This window comes from Camellia sinensis, chromosome 1 (assembly GCF_055761805.1).
Source record: "Camellia sinensis isolate YWXY chromosome 1, ASM5576180v1, whole genome shotgun sequence".
In the NCBI taxonomy this organism is placed as follows: domain Eukaryota; kingdom Viridiplantae; phylum Streptophyta; class Magnoliopsida; order Ericales; family Theaceae; genus Camellia; species Camellia sinensis.
Window position 1 is genome coordinate 249,382,487 of NC_138961.1, and position 14,450 is coordinate 249,396,936.

Below are 14,450 nucleotides of genomic sequence, written 5' to 3' on the forward strand. Positions count from 1 at the left end.
ACGAAATCCATTCATCCGTGTTCGAATTATAGTGGATGGACTTGTAAAATTTTGCCAAATCAGGCACTTCTCCATTTGCAATTATTTGATTCATTTGTTTTTGAATGTTATTTCAAATATTTAAATAACAAAGCCTACTAATCCGTTAAAATAAAATAGCAGAACACACCGAGCTATGCACTCTGACCGGGATTGATTTTGATCCACATCTATGTTTTGTTTTCATTTGCATCCTACTATTCACATTAGTTAGTGATTGTTCCTATACGATTGAAACACTAATAAAAATAACAAAACTTAACATTAGTAAGAAGAAAATTAATTTTTGACTATTAACATAAAACATTATACCATGAATTCTTTACTATTCCACTTCTTGTCAATTAGAGATGCCCATTGATTAAGAGTAACACTTGCAGGTGGGTGGCTTCTTGCGTACTCCTCCCCTCTTGCATCCTTAAGTTGCTTGTATTGTTTGTGCAAACTATAGGTGAAGCTACTCAATCGCCGACCAAACTGTGTGTTTAAAGTCCTTGCTACATCACTCGGATTGCCTTGTAGATCAAATTGATCCTACAAAATCAAATCATTTTTTTTATAAGTTAAATAATCTAAATTTTGTTCACATACACAATTAGACATAGCAGCAACCAACTGTAATATATACATTTTATTTTGTTGGCTTCACTAGTTATATTAGAATTTCGTGGAAAGTCTCAAATCTAATTTCACACTGACCAGAAATTCTACATTTAGATGTTCATTTTATTTTATTTTCCTATAAATGTGAAATTGCTCTTTCATTGCTAAGAACAACCAACTTAGTAATTAAATTTCCAAGCACCTCTATTAACAAAACCAATCCTATATTTGCTAAGAAACCCACAATTATATAAATATTTTGGTTATGAAAGCAAAAATCATCCCAGTAACAACTTGCAAGTTGAAAGCCTAGAGAACATATTAGCTAACCTTAAACTTTGCAACGCTGTCGAACTTTCAACAGAACAAAGGACACTGCAACATTCAAGCAATAGTTGTTGTTTCCAGTGCTAGTATAGTTTCAAATACTTTTTCTGTGCTATTTTTTATTCAATGGCAGTTGGCTATTTTATGGTATATATAATAAGTAAACATGGTAGTCAATAAAAGAGTTGAGAAACCATTTCTTTAACATGGTTTCAATTCAACTAAGATCATTTACATAAACTATAGGATACTATTACTAACCAGAAAGAGCCATACCCAAAATAAATGGTTTTAGAAGTAGAAAATTAGAATTCAATAACAAGCCACACATTAAATTACCAAACATGAATGTCATGTAGAAGCTGAAGGTGTCCTGATACCAAAAACATAAAACATTCGTAAATTAAATGAAAAAAAGAAACATCAAAATACAAAATAGTAAAATTTAGATGCAACACTATCATGACCCAAACCCGCCCCTGTAGGTTTAGCACCGTAATCGGCCAGTAATCTATGGATTACCAAAGGCCTCTGAACAGATTAGCAAATAATAAGGGGTTGCGGAAGCAATAATACAAAATAGACAAGGTCCAATGAGCTGTGATAACGTACATGGGACAGAACATTTCAAAACTTATTTATATATGCACAAGCGTGTCAGTCGGAGGACCCCAATATTTACAAAACATTTACATAAGTGGAGTTCCCAAGACCTGACTTTACAAACATTTAGAAACTAATATAAGTACAAAAACAGCCATGCAACTAGACTTCGATCGGAACCTCTTCGGGAGGCACAATGGTTGGCTGACAAAAAATAAAAATGAAGGCCGTCAACTCTGGACCTGGTCACACGTCGGCTCACCTACATACATAATATAAACTATGAGCTAATGCCCAATGAATAATAACAGAGTAAAGGATTTAATGAATGATGTCCATCACAGAATTAGAAATCGAGTTCTTATCAGAGACAGATTCATATACATATTCATAATCATTTTCATAATCAGGTTTTGCGTATAATCATACATGGCACATCCGTTAGCGTTAACAAATCCGATGACCCATAAAGGGATAGCCTTGAAGGCATTCTGATGACTCATGTGCACAGAGACGTTTCTGATGACCCATAAAGGGACGCATATCATATGATGCTAAGGATGCCACGAATGACTTTCAGAATCTTGGACAACCATTCATTCATTTCAAACATAGCATGACATTTCAGAGAACTGATTACTTCGTATCATAATATTCAGAAAATACTTAACATTAACATAACTTTACAAAGTTATTACTCACAGATGATTGGTGGCCCTATCTAGATGGTAAGGCGGCCCTTCACTTGTTCTGAGGCGCGTGACCTACATGAACACACACTTGAAACATACGTTCGAATTGTACATAACTTATGTCGCTGTTCTTAGTGTGTTTCTAACCCTTAATCCTCATTATGGAGTCTTAAACATAGCTTAGAAATGCCTAGGATGGAATGAGGATGCCGGAGTGCGTTGGAAAACATTTCTCAAGATTTGTTAAAAATAAGGTCCACGCTCGAACGTGGCTTCCCTCGCTCGAGCGGACATGCAGACAATGAAGCTTCGCTCGAGCGTGAGTTTCCTCGCTCGAGCGTACTCTAAACTTATGAAAAAGTTCTGGATGCAAGATTTTCACGCTCGACGGGCGCTCGACCAACGCTCGAGCGTGAGACTCAGACCCTCGCACGAGCATGAATTTCCTCGCTCGAGCGGACTGCAAAACACAAGAACTTCTGGGTATATGCATTTCATGCTTGAGCGTGTACTTTCACACTCGAGCGGAGTGCACGTACTCAGAGTTCACGCTCGAGCGTAAAGTCCCACGCTCGAGCGTGGATCAAATTTTTGGAAATTCCAGATTTGATCACCAAGCTCAAATTCGACCTTTAAAGCATCAAACTCAATTTTCTAGGCCCAAAACTTTGAAAAACACTTAATAACCCATAGAACAACATGTTTAAAAGATCATTTCAAGAAATCATGGCCCAAAAGGATATCAATTTGCACAAACTCAACTTAAATTCAAAATCAATTTATGAACATCATATGCAAGTACATTTTTGAGCTTAGGCTATTCAAAACATGAGCAAATGCAATGTTCAACTCAAAAACATGATCAACTAAGATAACATGACATGGAACGTGAGGAATTTCTAAAACAAAGCTTGGATTATGACATACATGCAAGGATTCTATAGAAAGACAACCGCAAATGTTATGAATTACACATGCGTGTATGTAATGAGCTTCAATTCTCCAATCTTAGCTTAATTGACCACCCAACCTTCTTGAGTTCATTTACTAATGCCCTTAATACAAAGTTTAAAGTGTAGTTCTCACCTAAGGCTGATTACAAGTGTGATCCTAACTCAAGGCTTCAAATTATCTTCAATCTTCTAGCTAATTCCCCCATTGTGAAGTCAATTCTTGAACTAGGACCCAAATCTCTCAACTCTCCCTCTCTCTCCCGTCTCTTGCATCAGTTGAAAGGAATGAAAATGAGAAAGGCAACTTAGTGGGGTCAAAAGGCATAATAAGTGACAATGGCTCACAAATAAACAAATGTCATTATTTTAATCAAATTTAATCGTCCCGAACAGAATTTTAATTAAGCCTACCATAAAATTCTATAAATTCTAACTAGCACATAAATCGAGTCAATTTCTGATTCGAATGTCGATAAGACTTTCAATTCGCAAACTGAAACTAAAATCATGGACAGATCTTTCTACGCCTAACAGATATAAACACAACAATGCAACACACACATATGCATTTTAATATAAGATTCAACTAAATTTCTAATTAGGCATAATTACCCATGGATTAGCGTTAATCAGAGGTTAAGGTTGTTACAGTCTTCCCCCCTTAAAAGAGTTTGGTCCTCCAAACTCGAATTACCTTCGTTCTGGGACAACATTGGGTCCAATGGGAATAATTCTGGATATCTTTTCATCATGTCTTCTTCGGTTTTCCAGGTTACATAGGTTCCTCTGTGGTTTTGCCAATCAACTTTTACTAACGGTATTTCCTTATTTCTCAACCTTTTGATCCTGCGGTTCACAATTTGGATATGTCTTTCCTCGTAGGTGTAATCATCTTTCAAAAGTACGTGTGTTGGCTCAATGACATGGAGTGGATCTCTCAAATACTCTCGAAGCATCGATACATGAAACACATTGTGCATATGCTCCATCATTGGAGGTAAGGCTACCCGATATGATACCGGATTGATCTTTTCAAGGACCTCATAAGGTCCAACATACCTTGGCACCAACTTGTTCTTAACACCAAACTGAGGTTGACCCTTCATCGGGGTCACCTTTATGAACACATGGTCCCCAACTTCATATTCTCTATCTCTTCTTCGAACATCAACATAGCTCTTCCGCCAACTCTGTGCAGTTTTCAGGCGTTGCTGGATCAGTTTCACTTTCTCGGTTGTTTCTTGCACAAGTTCCGGTCCCAACAAAGATCTATCACCTACTTCAGCCCAACATATCGGAGAACGACATTTTCTTCCATACAAAGCTTCGCAAGGAGCCATTTCAATGCTTGAATGGTAACTGTTGTTGTACACAAATTCAGCTAATGGCAAGTAGGTCTTCCAATTCCCTTGGAAGTCTAACACACACATTCTGAGCATATCCTCCAGAGTTTGGTTCGTTCGTTCGGTTTGGCCATCTGTCTGTGGGTGATAGGCACTGCTCAGTCTCAATTCAGTCCCCAAAGCTTGTTGCAAACTCTGCCAAAATCTCGATACAAACTTTGAGTCCCTGTCAGACACAATAGATACTGGCACGTCATGCAATCTCACAATTTCAGTCATATAGATATTGGCCAATTTATCAGCGTTATAAATAGTTTTGATAGGGAGAAAATGGGCAGACTTAGTTAAACGGTCAACTATAACCCAGATAGAGTCCATACCTCGATAAGAACGAGGCAATCCCACAATGAAGTCCATGGTAATGTGCTCCCACTTCCATTCCGGTATTGGGAGTGGTTGTAGCAAACTAGCGGGTCGTTGATGTTCAGCTTTAACCTGTTGGCAATGTAGACATCTAGCTACAAAGTCTGCAATACTCTTTTTCATTCCAGGCCACCAAAAATTCTGTTTCAAATTATGGTACATTTTCGTGTTCCCTGGGTGCATAGCAAACTTACTACTGTGAGCTTCGGTCATAACACGTTTTCTCAAATCACAACAATCGGGTACAAAAAGACGGTTCTGAAATTTTAGCACATCCTTCTCAGACATAAATCCTGGCATTGGCTTCGAATTAAATTCCTCCGTGATCTGTTTCAAGTATTCATCCTCGCACTGTTTCTGTTTGATCTCGTCAAGAATTGTAGGTTGAGCGGAGATAGCAGTTAACAGCCCAACTTGTTCTAGGTCATTCAGCAACTCTTTCCGGTTGGATAACAGACATGACAAACTTCCCATTGATTTTCGGCTCAAGGCATCCGCTACGGTATTAGCTTTCCCTAGGTGGTACAAGATCTGCAAATCGTAGTCTTTGATTAACTCTAACCATCGCTTCTGTCTCATGTTCAATTCCTTTTGGGTGAAGAAGTATTTCAAGCTCTTATGGTCGGTGTACACCTCACAAGTTACCCCATATAAGTAGTGACGCTAGATTTTCAAAGCAAACACCACAACTGCTAACACAAGATCATGCGTTGGGTAATTCTTTTCATGAGGTCGGAGTTGTCTAGAAGCATAGGCAATCACTTTTCCGTTTTGCATTAATACACACCCCAAACCTTTGTAGGAAGCATCCCTGTACACTTGAAACCCATCAATACCATTGGACAAAGTTAAGATTGATGCAGTCACTAACCTGGTTTTCAGTTCTTGAAAGGCTGCCTCTCTTTGTTCGTTCTAGTCAAATGGCACATTTTCTGAGTTAACTGAGTCAATGGCATGGCAAGCTTGGAAAAGTCTTTTATAAATCTCCTGTAGTAACCTGCAAGTCCCAGAAAACTTCGGACTTTTGCCACATTTGTTGGTCTAGGCCAATTCATGACAGTTTCAATTTTCTGAGGGTCAATAGAAACACCATCCTTATTGATTACATGTCCCAAAAATGCCACACTGTCAAGTCAGAATTCACATTTAGACAATTTTAGCATACAACCTCTTCTCTCTCAAAATCTGCAAGGTAGTCCTCAGGTGGTTCTCATGTTCCTCTCTGTCTTTAGAATAAATCAGAATGTCATCGATAAACACAACAATGAATTCATCAAGATATTGTTTGAAACCCCTATTCATTAGGTCCATAAAAGTTGCAGGTGCATTTGTTACTCCAAAAGGCATTACCAAGAATTCATAATATCCATATCTAGTTCTGAATGCAATTTTCTCTACGTCTTCTGCCTTAATTTTTAGCTGATGATAACCTGACCTGAGATCAATTTTAGAGAACACTTTGGCTCCTTGGAATTGATCAAACAAATCATCTATTTGGGGTAATAGATATTTGTTCTTAATGGTCACTTTGTTCAATTCCCGGTAATCGATATATAACCTCAAAGACCCGTCTTTCTTTTTGACAAATAATACTAGAGCACCCCAAGGTGAGGTACTCGGACAAATGAATTTCTTGTCTAAGAGTTCCTGTAGTTGAGCTTTCAGTTCTTTCAGTTCAGAAGTTGACATCCTATATGGAGTCTTGGAGATAGGCTGTGTTCCAGGTGTTACATCAATGATGAATTCTATTTCCCTATTAATTAAGTCCCCAGGTAGGTCATTTGGAAACACATCGGGAAATTCACAAGCAACCGGGATAGTTTCTACCGTAGTTCCGTCAGATGGTGCAGTCAGTATACAACACAAGTAACCTCTACATCCCTTTCTAAGCAGTTTTATGGCTTTCAAAGCTGAAATCAGATATGGGGGAGGAACTAACACAACAGATTTAATTACACAGTCAATGGTAGCACAGTATTTAGTCAACCAGTCCATCCCCAAAATGGAATCAAAGTGATTAATGTTCAAGGGTAATAAGTCAACATATAACATCATATCGCCAATTATAATATCACATGCCGGATAAACATGAGTGCACATCATAAAATCCCCAGATGGCGTAGATACAGATAACACATATGTCATAAGTTCTAATGGTCTAGTCAATTTTCGAGAGAAAGCATGTGATACAAAGGAATATGTAGAACCAGAATCTATCAATACGCATGCATCTTGAGAACATACAGAGAGTGTACCTGACACCACGGTATAGGTGTTTGGTACGTCGCCAGGCACTAAGGCGAACACTCGACCCTATCTCACAGGTTCTTTCCCAGTATTGGCTCTCGTGTTCGTCTTGGACGCAGAAGCGGATCCGGCTGAGCTTGCCGCTGGTTGGTTGGTATTTTCGAACCTGATAGGACAATCCTTCATCATATGACCAGTCTTTCCACATCTAAAACAGGCGCCCAAAGCTCGATAACAATCCCCCTTGTGTTTCCTACCATATTCTGAACAAGTCGGTATAGTACCACTACCTTGGCTTGAGCTACTGTAAGATCCTGTGTTTCGCCTCTTATTCCCAGAAAATGAACGACCCTTTTTGAAACTGTGTCCATATATTTCCCCGTCCAATCAGTTCGTGGGGCGAGAGTTTGTTTCTTCGCTGCTAGAATGGACTCTGCCATTAATGCCCTATCCAAAACATTCACGTACGTGGGTAGGTTCAAGACTCCCACCCTATCCAGTATGTCCAGATCCAATCCACCCTCAAACTTGCGGGCCTTCTTGTAGTCTATGTCCACCATGTGAGGAGCAAACCTGGCCAACTCAGTAAATTTAGCCTTGTACTTGGCTACAGACATTCTGCCTTGTTTGAGTTCCTGGAATTCTGAAACCTTCCAGTCTCGGAAGCACTGGGAAAAGTACTTGTCATAGAAAATTATATTGAATTGAGTCCACGTCATATTCTCATGGCCGTTTCGAATCAGTAACCACCACCTTCAGGCTTCATCCTTCAGAGTATAGGTGGCTAGGAGGACTTTCTGGACTTCAGAATAAGGGAACACCTCATACGGTTTCTCCATCTCAAGTAACCACGTCTCTGTTTTCAACGGTTCAATTCCACCATAGAATGTTAGCGGTTTCATTTTCATGAACTGCTGTGTCAAGTTGATGACGTCACCGGTGCCCATTTTAACTTGAGCTGGCAGGGGTGGAGGTGGTAAAGGTTGTTGCCTCTGCTGTTACATTACCACTTCGGTTAAGGTTGCTAGCATTTGCTCCATTCTATTCATTCGGGCATCAGAGGACCCTGATGTGTCATCATTCCTTGCATTGTCCATTTGCTATAGGTAAACAAAACTTTATGTATTCAAATTCACATGTTTATACTTGAGCTTATGCTTTCACTTTCGAACAATACACATAAACATGTAGATGAATTGTCCCTACTTCTTACTAGGACTTCCTAAGCTCATGTGGACTTGTGTGTGCGGTAGAACACGTGCTTTAATACCACTCTGTCACGACCCAAACCCGCCCTTGTAGGTTTAGCACCGTAACCGGCCAGTAATCCGTGGATTACCAAAGGCCTCTGAACAGATTAGCAAATAATAAGGGCTGCGGAAGCAATAATACAAAATAGACAAGGTCCAATGAGCTGTGATAACGTACATGAGACAGAACATTTCAAAACTTATTTATATATGCACAAGCGTGTCGGTCGGAGGACCTCAATATTTACAAAACATTTACATAAGTGGAGTTCCCAAGACCTAACTTTAAAAACATTCAGAAACTAGTATAAGTACAAAAACAGCCATGCAACTAGACTTCGATCGGAACCTCTTCGGGAGGCACAATGGTTGGCTGACAAAAAACAGAAATGAAGGCCGTCAACTCTGGCCCTGGTCACGCGCCGGCTCACCTACATACATAATATAAACTGTGAGCTAATACCCAATCAATAATAACAGAGTAAGGATTTAATGAATGATGTCCATCACAGAATTAGAAATCGAGTTCTTATCAGAGATAGATTCATATACATATTCATAATCATTTCCATAATCAGTTTTTGCGTATAATCATACGTGGCACATCCGTTAGCGTTAACAAATCTGATGACCCATAAAGGGACAACCTTGAAGGCATTCTGATGACTCATGTGCACAGAGACGTTTCTGATGACCCATAAAGGGACGCATATCATATGATGCTAAGGATGCCACGTATGACTTTCAGAATCTTGGACAACCATTCATTCATTTCAAACATAGCATGACATTTCAGAGAACTGATTACTTCGTATCATAATATTCAGAAAATACTTAACATTAACATAACTTTACAAAGTTATTACTCACAGATGATTGGTGGCCCTATCCAGATGGTAAGGCAGCCCTTCACTTGTTCTGAGGCGTGTGACCTACATGAACACACATACGAACACACACTTGAAACATACGTTCGAATTGTACATAACTTATGTCGTTGTTCTTAGTATGTTTCTAACCCTTAATCCTCATTATGGAGTCTTAAACATGGCTTAGAAAGGCCTAGGATGGAATGAGGATGCCGGAGTGCGTTGGAAAACATTTTTCAAGATTTGTTGAAAATAAGGTCCACGCTCGAACGTGGCTTCCCTCGCTCGAGCGGACATGCAAACAATGAAGCTTCGCTAGAGCGTGAGTTTCCTCGCTCGAGCGTACTCTAAACTTATGAAAAAGTTCTGGATGCAAGATTTTCACGCTCGACGGGCGCTCGACCAACGCTCGAGCGTGAGACTCAGACCCTCGCACGAGCATGAATTTCCTCGCTCAAGCGGACTGCAAAACACAAGAACTTCTGGGTATATGCATTTCATGCTTGAGCGTGTACTTTCACGCTCGAGCGGAGTGCACGTACTCAGAGTTCACGCTCGAGCGTAAAGTCCCACGCTCGAGCGTGGATCAAATTTTTGGAAATTCCAGATTTGATCACCAAGCTCAAATTCGACCTTTAAAGCATCAAACTCAATTTTCTGGGCCCAAAACTTTGAAAAACACTTAATAACCCATAGAACAACATGTTTAAAAGATCATTTCAAGAAATCATGGCCCAAAAGGATATCAATTTGCACAAACTCAACTTAAATTCAAAATCAATTTATGAACATCATATGCAAGTACATTTTTGAGCTTAGGCTATTCAAAACATGAGCAAATGCAATGTTCAACTCAAAAACATGATCAACTAAGATAACATGACATGGAACGTGAGGAATTTCTAAAACAAAGCTTGGATTATGACATACATGCAAGGATTCTATAGAAAGACAACCCCAAATGTTATGAATTACACATGCATGTATGTAATGAGCTTCAATTCTCCAATCTTAGCTTAATTGACCACCCAACCTTCTTGAGTTCATTTACTAATGCCCTTAATACAAAGTTTAAAGTGTAGTTCTCACCTAAGGCTGATTACAAGTGTGATCCTAACTCAAGGCTTCAAATTATCTTCAATCTTCTAGCTAATTCCCCCATTGTGAAGTCAATGCTTGAACTAGGACCCAAATCTCTCAACTCTCCCTCTCTCTCCCGTCTCTTGCATCAGTTGAAAGGAATGAAAATGAGAAAGGCAACTTAGTGGGGTCAAAAGGCCTAATAAGTGACAATGGCTCACAAATAAACAAATGTCATTATTTTAATCAAATTTAATCGTCCCGAACAGAATTTTAATTAAGCCTACCATAAAATTCTATAAATTCTAACTAGCACATAAATCGAGTCAATTTCTGATTCGAATGCCGATAAGGCTTTCAATTCGCAAACCGATACTAAAATCATGGACAGATCTTTCTACGCCTAACAGATATAAACATAACAATGCAAAACACACATGCATTTTAATGTAAGATTCAACTAAATTTCTAATTAGGCATAATTAACCATGGATTAGGGTTAATCAGAGATTGGGGTTGTTACAAACACCTTTTTATCAAAGGCCAGAACAAAACTTCACTCTAATAGCTATGAAGGCATGAATTTAAATGACAAAAATAGACTTCCATTGATTATTGATGTTGATGAATTGTCAGTTTCCAATTCATGCCTTCATAGCTACTTGAACTATTTGATACTTTTTTCTGATCTAACATCATAAGAATCTCGCAAAGTTTTCCATATCCATTGCATGTGGGTTCTCCCTTCATTTGATTACCACTTTGAAACATTTATCTAACCTTCAAAAGATGATGAGCATTACATCCCTAAGCCATTTATAGAAACCTAGTATTTTGAAGTATAACCAAACGACATTGTTGATGTATGCATTGCCCACCATGAGTTAAAGCATTAGGAAATCAAGTTTGAAAACTTCAAACAAATTCAATCTACAAAACCTAAAAAGATGCAACCACCAGCTGAGAAAAGGAGTAGAAAATAGCAATGTGTAGAACACCAAAGAATTTCAGTCATAGAAGAAAAAAGAGTGCAGAGTCATACAATGCGAGCAAGATAAGTCAAAAATAAAATTGGTCAAGTCTTAATGCATAACATAAAGGTGGTAGGATACAATGAAAAATACCCATCAGGCTTGAGGAATGTGACCCTCTGGCCACCATTAAGGATGACCTTAACATTGGATAGTTTTCCAAGAAGTCCAAATCCCTTTGCACCGAGGCCTACTAAAGAAAATGATTAATCATCAAAAGAAGTCAGTAAGCATGGGAAAAGACATTTTGATCCCAGAGAGCAATTTTCTTATTTAAAAAAATAATATCAATCTTGGTAAAATGCAGCAGTCTTATCAGTTGACAGAAAATGAGGTTGCCTACTACATCACACAACTCATCAAGTGAAAAGTGGCCCATCAAACATGCTAGAGTTACTGCCTCTGTTTTAGGTAATTCATCTGTTTTTGAATTGGACAATTGAGGCACCCTTGCTTCAGCTAGCCAAGGATCTCTGTCTCATTCCTCCATCTATTCTAATTAAATCAAATACCCTCTGCTGTCTGTCACCTTCCTGAAGCCAATATAATGACCTCCATCTATTCATAGCTATTGTTTCCATGATCTGATTAGTACTAACAAGAATACTTCCTTGTTTATTTGTTGGCATCACTAGTTATATTAGTGTTTACTAATATATGCATCACTAGTTAAATTTTTAGATTTTCTATTGTGTTTCACTACGCAAGGATGCAAACTGGAATACATAGTTGCATTCTTACTAATTGTTAAATTCTTTCCAAAACTAGAAGTCTTTGATATGCTACCATGTAATATCTTGTTTAGCAACAAGTTCTTGTGATCACCCTAACAAAGAGAGTAGTTCTTTCACACAAGAAGCAAAAACTTGAGCATAACCGTGAAAGAAGCAAAATCTTGAGCATAACCGAGGAACAAACTGAAATAAACCCCTATGCTACACCATTTTTCTCTAATCCTTTCCATCTATCAACTCAATTTCAATTTCAAAAAATATAGAAGGCAATAGTGAAGGCTTTCAATTTCAATTTTCATGTGTCATGCCTCTTTTACTTGACAATAATTACCTCCAAGTGTTGGATCATTGGTTTCTTATCAGCATCGTGAACCTTCTTCCACCTACGAACGCTCAAGTCTGGTAATTGCGTTCGAACCTCTATGCCAATCTTGGAGGCCAACTTAAAGGCTTGACCTCCTACTGGCGCACGGAGCTGTTCAGGCACATGAACCAACATCTTTCCATCTTTCTCAAAAATGCGTTGGGTTTGTATGTCGCGTGTTGGACCACAACCACGTCTATCATGTGATGCTGTAAGGACATAATATTAATTGAGTTAGCAAGTAAACAAATGCAAGTTAGACCTTAAATTGAATATAAACAACTTTGCAAACTTACCAACACTGCTAGATACAGTCACCTCATGCTCAGGTTGCACATTATGAGGTGGTCAGGGTTGGGTACCAATCTCTTGACCTGGGGGATCTATCCCTTCTTTTGGAGTGGGAGTTAATGGCCCCGAATGAGACTGTAAACGAAACCCCGGTGGCATCTCTTGTTCCTAAAATAACATAATCGAATAGTAAAGAAGATATTTAACACAGTTAAAATATATTTTAAAAAAGATATGATGTTTAAGATATATGAAGAAGATATTTAAATAGTAAAAGACATGTTCACATACAAATATAAAATAATGTATATACTACCTTGCGGTAAAAGGAACCCAATGACTCATTATCACTATCGTTCTCACTCTCTGACGGTTTATACTCATCATCATCATCATCTACCTCAACCCTAATTCTGTTTTCCTTTGCATTTGCACATTTGGGCTGAACCACACTCATCAAAGAATTTGTAATATTCTTCACTCCAAGATTATTCATTACCTCAAAGTTCTTCTTGATTCGTTTATTTCTTTGTTTCTCATATTCTGTTAGCTTCTTAGTTCTCAAATCACCTGGTTTCAGCCATTGTCTTTTTCCTTTGACCATTTTCTACAATTATATAACATAATTCAACTTTAATTGGAAAATATAGACAATATAATTATGCACCATCAAATAAAAGAAGAAAAACATAATCCCAAAATATCCAAAACAGCTTAATTAAAAGGTACTTTACGTAAGCTTGTCATACCAAAATAGATCAAATGTTTCTAACAAACTTGTCGCCAAACCATAATCCAAAAAGTACAAAATATAAACTTGGCACATGACAAAAGTACTCAAAAACATTACTCATCATGTGAACCATGTATTTTTGGAAAGCAACATCGTGAAAAGTTTCTAGTGGGTAAATCTTGGAGAGCTACAAGACATCTAATCCTGGTGCATGCTGATGTATGTGGTCCAGAGGTGAAATAGAGGCTTTGGCAAGGGAACAACCAGGTGAAATAGAGCTGCAGCAGTCATGGCTAGGGAACAACCAGGTGAAATAGAACAACTAGGTCCAAAGTTGTGCATGTTTTAACAATCTCTTCTTCTCAAAAGTTTTGATGGCTAGAAGAGTCTCATATATAGGTTCATGGTTTTCTCTTTGTAAGAATATCACAGGAATCTTCTTTCTTTCTTTTTCCTGGTGGAGCTCTAATTTCTGTCTCATTCTCTTTGTCACTTTATAACTTTTATCTTTAGGAAAATTACTTAACATGCATCAATCCTGGTTGTAGATTCTCAAAAGCTATATTCAGCAAGTTGCAAAGGCAGAACAAATTTTATAGTTCAATTTGTATGAGCTCAAAATCTGTGATGTGTATTGCCACTTAAACCTTTGATAGTCTAACATCCAAATTAGATTTATAAGATTGCAATAGACTTTGATTTACCACAAGTAAAATGCAATTAAATATGGTACCCAAATGCAGCATTTAAGTAAGGAAAGAAATGTGAATAGAAAAAAGACGAATGTAATAGTTATATATGTTTGGAAAAGTTGTTAGATTTATAGTCCAAAAAGAAAAAAAAAATTGTTGGTTCCACCTTTGACATT